Raw genomic sequence first — 12,806 nt, 5'->3', positions numbered from 1 at the left:
AATGCCCCCCTGTGTAATACAGAGCCCTGTTAATGCCCCCCTGTGTAACACAGTCCCCTGTTAATGCCCCTCTGTTTACCACAGAACCCTGTTGATGCCCCCCTGTGTAATACAGAGCCCTGTTAATGCCCCCTGTGTAACACAGAGCCCTGTTAATGCCCCCTGTGTAACACAGCACCTGGTAATGCCCCCCTGTGTAATACAGATCCCTGTTAATGCCCCCCTGTGTAAATAGAGCTCTGTTAATGCCCCTCTCTGTAACACAGAGACCAGTTAATGCCCCCTATGTGACACAGAGCCCTGTTAATGCCCCCCTGTGTGACCCCATTGCATTTTTAAATACACTGACACATAATCGTGCTGCCGTTTAAAAATGGGCTGTGTATTTTTATTCTAGTGATCAGTTTTCATCTCAGCGTCCGTCCGTCTAGTTCCTTTGTCCAGAGTGAGACCGTCCCCCAGTGCCTGCCAGTGCTGGGGAGAGCTGGACAGTGTGTCTGGGCAGTGAGGTAGATTAGATTACTTACAGTGTGGAAACAGGCCCTTCGGCCCAACAAGTCCACACCGACCCGCCGAAGCGCAACCCACCCATACCCCTACATTTACCCCTTACCTAACACTACGGGCAATTTAGCATGGCCAATTCACCTGACCCGCACATCTTTGGACTGTGGGAGGAAACCGGAGCACCCGGAGGAAACCCACGCAGACACGGGGAGAACGTGCAAACTCCACACAGTCAGTCGCCTGAGTCGGGAATTGAACCCGGGTCTCAGGCGCTGCGAGGCAGCAGTGCTAACCACTGTGCCACCGTGTCACCCACATGGTGCTGAGGGTCTCGCTGGGAGGTGGGGAAGGCTGTCAGTGAGGAAGTAAAGCAGTCCTCGGGCCAGGCTGAGAATCGTCACCAGGACACTGGCCAGTAACAACAACCTTCACTCTTCATTCCTCGCTGAGGGTCCCCGTTCAGGGCCATGAACCCTGGGTCTATCCCCCCCCCCAACACACACACACACACACACACACACACACACACACACACACACACGGTCAGCATGTTCAGGAAGATTTCTGGCCCCTTCCACTTTTTTTAATCTCAGATTTGCAGTAGCTGCAGAATTTTATTTTCAGCCCTTTCATTGTTGCAAAATAAAACCATCGCCATCTGGTTACTATCGCCCCATCCCAACCCAGGGATCACTGGGCAGAGAGTTGGGATAAAAGGCAGAGAGTTGGGACAAGAGGTTCTTTTTCGGAATGGCAGCCGGTGACGAGTGGTGTCCCGCAGGGTTCAGTGTTGGGGCCGCAGCTGTTCACGTTATATATTAATGATCTGGATGAGGGGACTGGGGGCATTCTAGCGAAGTTTGCCGATGATACGAAGTTAGGTGGACAGGCAGGTAGTACTGAGGAAGTGGGGAGGCTACAGAAGGATCTAGACAGTTTGGGAGAGTGGTCCAGGAAATGGCTGATGGAATTCAATGTGAGCAAATGCGAGGTCTTGCACTTTGGAAAAAAGAATAAAAGCATAGACTACTTTCTAAACGGTGAGAACATTCGTAAAGCCAAAGTACAAAGGGATCTGGGAATGCTAGTCGAGGATTCTCTAAAGGTAAACATGCAGGTTGAGTCCGTGATTAAGAAAGCGAATGGGATCGTGGGACAGTGATCAGGGGCAGGAACCCTGGCTGATTTCCCCTCCCTCCCTCTCTCTCTCTCTTACCCAGGGATCACTGGGCAGTGATCAGGAGCAGGAACCCGGGCTGATTTTCCCACCCTCCCGCTCTCTCTCCCTAACACACAATATACAGATGCAAACTGAGCGTGTATCTCTCGAGGTTTCCAGCCATTCAGTAAGATCGTGTCTGATTCACTGCGTTGTAAATTCCACATTCACTCCACCCTTGATAACTTTGATTCTCTGCCTCACGAGAATCGACCCAGCACTGTCTTACAACACTCCAGCGATAGTACTGAAGACTTGTGCTCCAGACCTTGTCTCTCCCCTCGCCAAGCTGCTCCAGTCCAGTTACAACACTGGCATCTACCCGACAATGTGGAACATTGCCCAGGTATGTCCTGTACAGAAAAAGCAGGACAGATCCAACCCGGCCAATTCCTGCCCCATCAGTCTCCTCTCGATCATCAGTAACGTGATGGAAGGGGTCAGTAACAGAGTTATCAAGCAGCACCTGCTCAGCAATAACCTGCTCAGTGACGCCCAGTTTGGGTTCCCCCAGGGTCACTCAGCTCCTGACCCCATTACAGCCTTGGGTCAAACATGGACAAAGGAGCTGAATTCCAGAGGGGAGGGGAGAGGGACAGCCCTTAGCATCGAGGCTGCATTCGACCGAGTGTGGCATCACGGAGCCCTGGCTAAACCGGAATCAATGGGTATCAGGGGGCAGCCTCTCCCCTGGTTAGAGTCATACCCGACACAGAGGGAGATGGTTGTGGGTGTTGGAGGGTCAGTCATCTCAGCTCCAGGACATCTCTGCAGGAGCCCCTCAGGGGAGTGTCCTAGACCCAACCATCTTCAGCTGCTTCATCAATGACCTTCCCTCCATCAGAAGGTCAGAAGTGGGGATGGTCCCCGATGATTACACAATGTTCAGCCCCATTCCCCTCTCCTCAGGGACTGAAGCAGGCCGTGTTCAAATGGAACAAGATCTGGACAATCTCCAGGGTTGGGCTGAAGGAACATTCACGCCACACAGATGCCAGGCTGTGACCATCACCAGTGAGAGACAATCTAACCATCACTCCTTTATGTTCAGTAACATTACCATCACTGAATCCCCCACTGTCACCATCCTGGGGCTGGCCATTGACTAGAAACTGAACTGGACTCCCCACATAAACACAGCGGCCACAGGAGCAGCTCAGAGGCTGGGAATCCTGCAGTGAGTAACTCCCCTCCTGACTCCACAAAGCCTGTCCACCATCTACAAGGCCCAAGTCCGGAGTGTGATGGAATACTCCCCACTTGTCCTGGATGGGGGCAGCTCCAACAACACTCAGGAAGCTTAGCACTACATCCACAAACACCCATTCCCTCCCCCTCCGACACTCAGTAGCAGCAGTGTGTACCATCCCCTCCCTCCCCCTCCGACACTCAGTAACAGCAGTGTGTACCATCCCCTCCCTCCCCCACCCACACTCAGTAACAGCAGTGTGTACCATCCCCTCCCTCCCCCTCCGACACTCAGTAACAGCAGTGTGTACCATCCCCTCCCTCCCCCACCCACACTCAGTAACAGCAGTGTGTGCCATCTACAAGATACACTGCAGAAACTCACCAAAGATCCTCAGGCAGCACCTTCCAAACTCACACCCACTTCCATCGAGAAGGACAAGGGCAGCAGATATATTGCATTAAGAGCCTACTAATCGACTGCCCAGCCCCAAGAGCACAAGAACCGTTAATCGAGGAATAGGAACCCTGAGATTGACTAATTCAGCTCTCATCAATAATCACAGTTTTTAAAAAATTCATACTGAGGTGTGGGCATCACTGGCTGGGTCCAGTATTTATCCCCCGTCCCTAGTTGTCCCTTGAGAAGGTGGGGGTGAGCTGCCTTCTTGAACCGCTGCAGTCCATGTGCTGTGGGTAGACCCACAATGCCCTTAGGGAGGGAATTCCAGGATTCTGACCCAGTGACACTGAAGGAACGGTGATATATTTCCAAGTCAGGATGGTGAGGGGCTCGGAGGGGAACTTGCAGGGGGTGGTGTTCCCATGGATCTACTGCCCTTTTGTTTTCACAACTGGGATATTTACCAGATTGAAGCCCACTTTGGAGTTTGGAAAATTTTAACGGGACCACGTATAGAAGTTTAAAGGTATTATGTAGAGTCAGTGTGATGACAATGTAAAACATAAAAAAAAGTAGAAATACTAGACCTATTCGTAACTCTCTGCATTTCACCAAATATAATCAAATTAATCTTGACTTGCATTGAGCGTAATCTCCCTTCATCATACACTTAATGGTAAGGCCCTAGGGAGTGTTGCTGAACAAAGGGACCTTGGAGTGCAGGTTCGTAGCTCCTTGAAAGTGGAGTCACAGGTAGATAGGATAGTGAAGAAGGTGTTTGGTATGCTTTCCTTTATTGGTCAGAGTATTGAGTACAGGAGTTGGGAGGTCATGTTGCGGCTGTACAGGACATTGGTTAGGCCACTGTTGGAATATTGCGTGCAATTCTGGTCTCCTTCCTATCGGAAAGATGTTGTGAAACTTGAAAGGGTTCAGAAAAGATTTACAAGGATGTTGCCAGGGTTGGAGAATCTGAGCTACAGGGAGAGGCTGAACAGGCTGGGGCTGTTTTCCCTGGAGCGTCGGAGGCTGAGGGGTGACCTTATAGAGGTTTATAAAATCATGAGGGGCACGGATAGGATAAATAGACGAAATCTTTTCCCTGGGGTGGGGGAGTCCAGAACTAGAGGGCATGGGTTTAGGGTGAGAGGGGAAAGATATAAAAGGGACCTAAGGGGCAACTTTTTCACACAGAGGGTGGTACGTGTATGGAATGAGCTGCCAGAGGAAGTGGTGGAGGCTGGTACAATTACAACATTTAAGAGGCATCTGGATGGGTATATGAATAGGAAGGGTTTGGAGGGAGATGGGCCGGGTGCTGGCAGGTGGGACTAGATGAGGTTGGGATATCGGATCAGCATGGACGATTTAGACTGGAGGGTCTGGTCCGTGCTGTACATCTCTGTGACTCTGTAATATCCTTTAGTTGTCCTTGAGAGTGGGTCTCAATACTGGGTCAGCATTTACTGCCCATCCCTAATTGCCCATTGCTGTGGGCCTGGTGTCACATGTCGGCCAGACCCGATAAAGGATGACAGAGTTCTTTCCCTAAAGGACATGTATGAACCAGATGGGTTTTTACAGTTAATAAAAATTCTACCTGCTGGAGAAACACAGCATGTGCTAAAAATGCGTTGCTGGTTAAAGCACAGCAGGTTAGGCAGCAGCTAAGGAACAGGAAATTCGACGTTTTGGGCCAGAGCCCTTCATCAGCATGTGTAATGGTATCTGTGGAGGGAGACACCGAGCTAATGTTTCAAATCAGATGTGATTATTCTTTGTTACTGTGCAGTTTTAGCCTAGGTTGATGGATTATTAGTCCAGTTACAACCCCACTGCGCCATCACCTCCCATGAGTTCCAAGATGAAAGGATAAAACCGATTGGAGATTTGGCAGAGAGTAGAAATGGGTGTCTGACCAGGTCCTTGGCTTCACAGTGAGCAATGGGGTTCAGGTTTCAGCAGGCTACTGCCTTCTGGGGTAACATGACATAATCGCTGATGGTCCTGGTTATTGTGATAACATCTTATTAATGTCAGTTCCCAAAACAGAAACCAAAGAGCTGGGTCACATGGTGCTGAAGAATTCAATGAACCTTTCTCCCAGCTCGCGGTCTCTGCATAGAATCATAGAATCCCTACTGCGTGAAAAAATAGGCCATTTGGCCAATCGACTCCATACTGACCCTCCGATGTGATTAAATTCCCTACAGTATGAAAACAGGCCCTTCAGCCCAACCAGTCCACACTGACCCTCTGAAGAGTAACCCACCCAGACCCGGGGAGAATGTGCAAACTCCACACAGATAGTCGCCCGAGGCTGGAATTGAACCTGGGACCCTGATGCTGTGAGGCAGCAGTGCTAATCACTGAGCCACCGCGTGTAGACACAATGGCAGGTTGCTGTGGGGCTGGACTTGAGCTAAGCTGTTTGGATGTTCTGGAGCACATTGCCCTCAGCATCCCATGCTACAGGAGGACTCAGGGAGATGGAGGCCATGGGTCTCTGACCATTGGGCGGCACGGTGGCACAGTGGTTAGCACTGCTGCCTCACAGCGCCAGAGACCTGGGTTCAATTCCCGCCTCAGGCGACTGACTGTGTGGAGTTTGCACGTTCTCCCCGTGTCTGCGTGGGGTTCCTCCGGGTGCTCCGGTTTCCTCCCACAGTCCAAAGATGTGCGGGTCAGGTGAATTGGCCATGCTAAATTGCCCGTAGTGTTAGGTAAGCGGTATGTATAGAGGTATGGGTGGGTTGCGCTTCGGCGGGTCGGTGTGGACTTGTTGGGCCGAAGGGCCTGTTTCCACACTGTAAGTAATCTAATCTAATCTAATTAGGTCACATGCTTGGCTGTGGTGATGACATCATGAGCATGTCCCTTCAGGCTGTATTGTGTATCTGGGAGAGACAATACACAGCAGCTTCCTATTTTCCAAAGAAGGAAAACCCAAAAAGATAAACATCATTGTACTAAAACGGCAACTCTGGAGATAACTCTTCATCTAGACATAAAATGTTAGCTTGCTCTCTCTCCATGGATGCTGCCTGACCCGCTGTGATCTCCAGTATTTTTTGTTTTCAGTACAGATTACAGCATCTGCAGTCATTTACTCTGACACGTCATCGTTCGTGAGCACATATTGCCAATATAGTGACTGTACAAAATGCAGGAACAGAGTTTACAATGTGGAGAATTCAGATTTCAGGAGAATGTTTTGGAGATCTAACAGCTTGTCCTGATCTGATGATTGCTTACCCCCAGGGAGCTGCGCGTTAATCTCGGTTCCTCTCGTTTGTCTTGTTGCAAGTTGTCCCTTAGTAACACGTCTCACTCAGCACTGACAGAATGTTTTTCCTCACTCATTCTCTTCAGGACCAATGTGTTGTACTTTGCTCTCAGCTGTTTCTGTTCCTTCACAATGTAGCAGAGTGATTGATAATAATTGTGTACAAGCTGAGCTGGTTTCTATTTGAAGGGTTTTCGCTGGTATCCAGGTGTTTCTGACTGAATTCCTGACTGTCCTCTCTGTCTGGTGTGTTGACTGTGGATGACTAACTGAAAGGTCCAGCTTTTCTCATTGAGCTGTGCCAACCTGAGAACCCACGAGCCACATTAACTTTCCCGTTCATTAACGAGATGTCAAAACCACTGAAGGAACTGTCCCAAACTCTACACTCCATTCAGAGAAAAATCAGCACAAATTCATGGGGCTGCTATCACCTTCTATCCAGATGGGCCGAATAGTGACGTGGGTACAGTTTAAAGAACCAGTACAGTTGTTGTCTGGTTTTAGCCTCACTCAGATGGTGGGCACAGGGCTCGCTGACTGTGTACAGAGCTCAGGCAATGTGTTGTCTATCTCCACCCTTGTCCCACTATCCAACTGGCCACTGGTCCCAGCCTGTGGAACACCACCTCCATCAATCCGCCTCATGGGATTAGCTACTGGAATACGCTCACTGCCCCTCCCAGCTCATCATTGCTGTGTAAGTTCCCCCTGACATCAATCAGAACCAAGAACACTGAACCCTTCCAGCTCACCCACTCATGTTAGGAAGCCAATGATGAAGCAGCCTGGATTCCCCTGCCCCTGTTGGGTGCAGTGTGAGTGTCACTGGATGAGTGAGTCCTCAAACCCAGGGCTAGTGTTCAGGATTGGGAAGGGATGGGGTTTGAATCCCACTCCAGCAGGTGGTGAAATTTGAGTTCAATAAAAATCAGAAAACTGCTATCAATTGTTGCAGAAATATTTCCATGATGAAGTGGGTTTGGAGATGCTGGTGTTGGATTGGGGTGTACGATGGGTGACTGATGCCCTTTAGGGAGGGAAATCTGCTTTCCTTACTCGATCTGGCCTACATGTGACTCCAGACCCACAACAATGTCTTTATTTCTGTCTGGATAATAAATTCCAGTGTCTACATAAATGAATAATGAAATAAATGTGGCCAATGCACTTTGGCTGCCGTTTCTGTGTCAAATCACCTCTTGGGAGCCTGTACCTATAACATAAACTCTGGCAGTGAGCGTGCCGGGCGCCAGTGAGCTGTCTGTTGTCAACGTGTCTCGTTACACGGGGTTATTGGTGATATCTGGGGCTGGGACATTGTGTTTTCTGTGATCTCGCTTCTATTTCCTTCGATAAAATTCCAGAGCTCTGAATCATGGCGAGTGTCTTCAAAATAAAGGTTTCACTTCAGAGAGAGAAAAAAGTATCTAACTTTTCTCTTCCTGTGGAGCCAACAGCTGGAAAATTCCCGTCTGCCGATAGTTGGGATCTCTCCATGCCTGAGGTCTGTCTTGTGGAGGTTGGAAAAAGAATGATTTTTCCTGAGTCTGTTGTGTTTCTCCGGACTGGTTCAGGGCTTGCTCCCTGGGAGCTGATGTCACTCACAAGCACAGCTCGGAGTTGATAAGTGTATACCAGGTGGAGGTTGAATTTATAGAACAGTCATCTGCAAAACACTTCCCACTCACGCACAGTGACTACAGGAATAGCACTCTCTCTCTCTCTCTCTCTCTCTCTCTCTCCCTCTCTTTAAGTTCTACCCTGGCTTTATCTCTGGTGTGGATTTTGAATTCTGCCTCCCTTTCCGACACAGTCAACATTTACACGGGCAGAGAATCTTTCTGCTTTGAGGTGATAGACAGCATTCGCAAGGTAGGCTTTTCAGATGCTTCCGGAGGCTTCGTCCTCCTCAGCTCAGCTTCAGCCCCGAGTGAGTGCGGTGTTGACGCTTGAGATTTTACCGCGGTTTGCAGGGACCTGAGAGGGTCAGAGGCGTGTGATTTTTGTGACAGGGCTGATGATAATCAGGCGCATTATCCCAGATGGGAGTGCACCTTACTTTCCGTTACACATTACTGAGGAGCAGGAGTTGTGAGTGGAATTCATTTCTGGCTGGTGGACAGAGACATGAGCAAAGTAGAATCCTGTTGCGTTCTTACTCTTAGCCAGGAGACAGGCTGAGAATGGGTTTTTGGCAGTGGGTAACCCTTTATATCCTGCTGACTGCGGGCTGACAGCAATGTACCTCACTTGATGTGGCAGAGCTGTCAAATTGGCCTGTCCATTAGAAGTTTCCCTCCAAAATTCATGCTCAAAATTTCTTTTTGTTCACCTGCAAGATTTTTAAGTCTTTGTTCACAGGATGTGGGTGTCACTGGCTGGGCCCAGTATTTATTCCCCCGTCCCTAGTTGCCCCTTGAGAAGGTGGGAGTGAGCTGCCTTCTTGACCCGCTGCAGTCCATGTGCTGTGGGTAGACCCACAATGCCCTGAGGGAGGGAATTCCAGGATTCTGACCCAGTGACACTGAAGGAACGGTGATATATTTCCAAGTCAGGATGGTGAGGGGCTCGGAGGGGATCTTGCAGGGGGTGGTGTTCCCATGGATCTGCTGCCCTTGTCCTTCTCGATGGAAGTGGGTGTGGGTTTGGAAGGTGCTGTCTGAGGGTCTTTGGTGAGTTTCTGCAGGGCATCTTGTAGATGGTACACACTGCTGTTACTGAGTGTGGGTGGGGGAGGGAGGGGATGGTACACACTGCTGTTACTGAGTGTGGGTGGGGGAGGGAGGGGATGGTACACACTGCTGTTACTGAGTGTGGGTGGGGGAGGGAGTGGATGGTACACACTGCTGTTACTGAGTGTAGGTGGGGGGAGGGAGGGGATGGTACACACTGCTGTTACTGAGTGTGGGTGGGGGAGGGAGGGGATGGTACACACTGCTGTTACTGAGTGTGGGTGGGGGAGGGAGGGGATGGTACACACTGCTGTTACTGAGTGTGGGTGGGGGGAGGGAGGGGATGGCACACACTGCTGCTACTGAGTGTGGGTGGGGGAGGGAGGGGATGGTACACACTGGTGTTACTGAGTGTGGGTGGGGGAGGGAGGGGATGGTACACACTGCTGTTACTGAGTGTGGGTGGGGGGAGGGAGGGGATGGCACACACTGCTGCTACTGAGTGTGGGTGGGGGAGGGAGGGGATGGTACACACTGGTGTTACTGAGTGTGGGTGGGGGAGGGAGGGGATGGTACACACTGCTGTTACTGAGTGTGGGTGGGGGGAGGGAGGGGATGGCACACACTGCTGCTACTGAGTGTGGGTGGGGGTGGGAGTGGATGGTACACACTGCTGTTACTGAGTGTAGGTGGGGGGAGGGAGGGGATGGTACACACTGCTGCTACTGAGTGTGGGTGGGGGAGGGAGGGGATGGTACACACTGCTGTTACTGAGTGTGGGTGGGGGGAGGGAGGGGATGGCACACACTGCTGCTACTGAGTGTGGGTGGGGGAGGGAGGGGATGGTACACACTGCTGTTACTGAGTGTGGGTGGGGGGAGGGAGGGGATGGCACACACTGCTGCTACTGAGTGTGGGTGGGGGTGGGAGTGGATGGTACACACTGCTGTTACTGAGTGTAGGTGGGGGGAGGGAGGGGATGGTACACACTGCTGCTACTGAGTGTGGGTGGGGGAGGGAGGGGATGGTACACACTGCTGTTACTGAGTGTGGGTGGGGGGAGGGAGGGGATGGCACACACTGCTGTTACTGAGTGTGGGTGGGGGAGGGAGGGGATGGTACACACTGCTGTTACTGAGGGTGGGTGGGGGAGAGAGGGGACGGTACACACTGCTGTTACTGAGTGTGGGTGGGGGAGGGAGGGGATGGTACACACTGCTGTTACTGAGTGTGGGTGGGGGAGGGAGGGGATGGTACACACTGCTGTTACTGAGTGTGGGTGGGGGAGGGAGGGGATGGTACACACTGCTGTTACTGAGTGTGGGTGGGGGCGGGAGGGGGTGTTTGTGGGTGTGGTGCCAATCAAACGGCTGCTTTGTCCTGGATGGTGTTGAGCTTCTTGAGTGTTGTTGGAGCTGCCCCCATCCAGGGCAAGTGGGGAGTATTCCATCACACCCCTGACCCGGGCCTTGTAGATGGTGGACAGGCTTTGGGGAGTCAGGAGGGGAGTTACTCACTGCAGGATTCCCAGCCTCTGAGCTGAAAGTGAGGGATTCAGTGATGGTAACACCATTGAATGTCAAGTGGGCATTGTCTCTCCTTGGTGATGGTCACAGCCTGGTGTTTGTGTGGCATGAATGTTACTTGACAATTACCAGCTTTTCCAAGACAACTCGGGATGGATGATAAATGTTATTCTAACCAGCGATGCCCATGTACCATTAACAAATAAAGAAAAATCCCACAAAGTGGGACAATTCAGCAGGGGCAATGGAGCATTTGGGACCTGACTGAAGGATGTGATCTCCTGGATGTTATTACTTGGTGGCTCAGCGGTTAGCACAGTGCCAGGTACCCCACCCTCGGGCGACTGTCTGTGCGGAGTTTGCACGTTCTCCCCGTGTCTGCGTGGGTTTCCTCCGGGTGCTCCGGTTTCCTCCCACAGTCCAAAGATGTGCAGGTTAAGTAGATTAGCCATGGGAAATGCAGGGTTATGGGGTAGTGGGGATGGGTCTGGGTGGACTTGATGGGCTGAATGGCCTGCTTCCACACTGTAGGGATTCTAAAAGTGGAAAAGGGAGGAATGACTGGGTGGATTAGAATAAAATCAGGAAAGGAAGAAATCAAAAGAGGGAAAGACTATTTGGAGTAAATGAGAAAGGGAAAGATGATAAAGGAAAAATGCATTTTATTTAATTAACTTTGACACTTTTAAAACCTTACCAAATATTTCAATACCTGAAGGAATTGATTCTATTAATTGTTCATCTTCTGTAATAGAGGAAGTGATTAATCCTCATCATTAACTCCTGGTGAAGAGACTAGTTCAAGAATTAAATTGACCACAGCCAACTTGATCTTGTATTTTATAGCTATTCGTATCTAAAAAGGGGTTTGAATCAAACAAAGAAATGTGGATCCTGAAACAGAAACAGAAAGTGCTGGGAAAACTCAGCAGGTCTGGCAGCATCTCCAGAGAGAGAGAGAGAGAGAGAGAATTACTGTTTCGAGTGTTGCGACCTTTCTGCCAAACTAGATTTCACAGATCAGTCTTCGGTTCTGAAGAGGAATCAGATTAGATCCAGAACACTAACTCTGCTTTCTCTCCACAAATGCTGCCAGACCTGCAGAGTTTCTCCAGCACTTTTTGGTTTTATTGAAGAGGTGGTTTGGGTGTTGTTTACGGTACAGTAGTTCCCCCCCCCCCCCCCCCCGTAGCCGTGGGAGATGCGTTCTAAGACCCATCACAGAAATCTGAAACTGCAGATAATCGCGAACTCATTCATTTCAAATTGACCTTCCCAGATCCCCCCTCCCCCCCCTTCGCCCAGTGCCTGGTTCCGGAATGTCCCTGTAATATGTTTGGTCTGTGGTAAACTGTGGGTAACTGAGACTGTGGAAACCAGACCTGCGGATGCAGAGGTCGCTCTCTATTTATTTTCACAGAGTGAACATTGGAACAGCACATTTTGTCCAGAAACTTCACTATGAATCTCTTATTTAGCAGCAGTTCCTGGATGATCTGTTCATTGGTAACAGTGTGTTATTTCACACACAGTTAGCTCCAGAGCAAATTCTGACTCATTGCATTTGAGTAGCACTCAGCTCTTCCTCATTCCCCACCCAGTTAGAAGGTCATGGGTTCAAGGTCTACTCCAGAGACATGAGTATGTAATCCAGGCTACCCCTTACCAGAGCAGGGCTGAGGGAATGCTACGCTGTCAGAGATGCTAGTGCGTCCTCGGGGATCACTATTTTGAAGAGCAGATGAGTTCTTATGTTTGAAAAAGGGGTGCTGCTCTTGGACTGAGGTGGACAAGGTCAAAAGTCACACAACACTAAGTGCTCTGAAAGCTTGTGATTTCAAATAAACTATAACCTGGTGTCATGTGACTTCTGGCTCAGATCTAATAGAATAATAGAGATACAGAAGGAGTCCGTTCGGCCCATCGTGTCTGTACCAGCTCCTGAAAGAGCTACCCAGCCAATCCCACTCTCCAGCCCTATCCCTGCAGATTCCTGATGAAG

General features: G+C 50.2%; 1 protein-coding gene across 13 annotated transcripts in view; it reads left to right on the top strand.

Moving 5' to 3' along the window:
* tns1b (tensin 1b) overlaps positions 1-12,806 on the top strand; it is a 592,899-nt gene that overhangs the window by 494,823 nt on the left and 85,270 nt on the right. The gene's annotated exons all lie outside the window — the stretch shown is intronic.

This window comes from Hemiscyllium ocellatum, chromosome 7, assembly GCF_020745735.1.
Source record: "Hemiscyllium ocellatum isolate sHemOce1 chromosome 7, sHemOce1.pat.X.cur, whole genome shotgun sequence".
NCBI lineage: Eukaryota > Metazoa > Chordata > Chondrichthyes > Orectolobiformes > Hemiscylliidae > Hemiscyllium > Hemiscyllium ocellatum.
The sequence above is the reverse complement of the archived record's forward strand: the minus strand, read 5'-3'. Positions and strand labels throughout refer to the sequence as shown.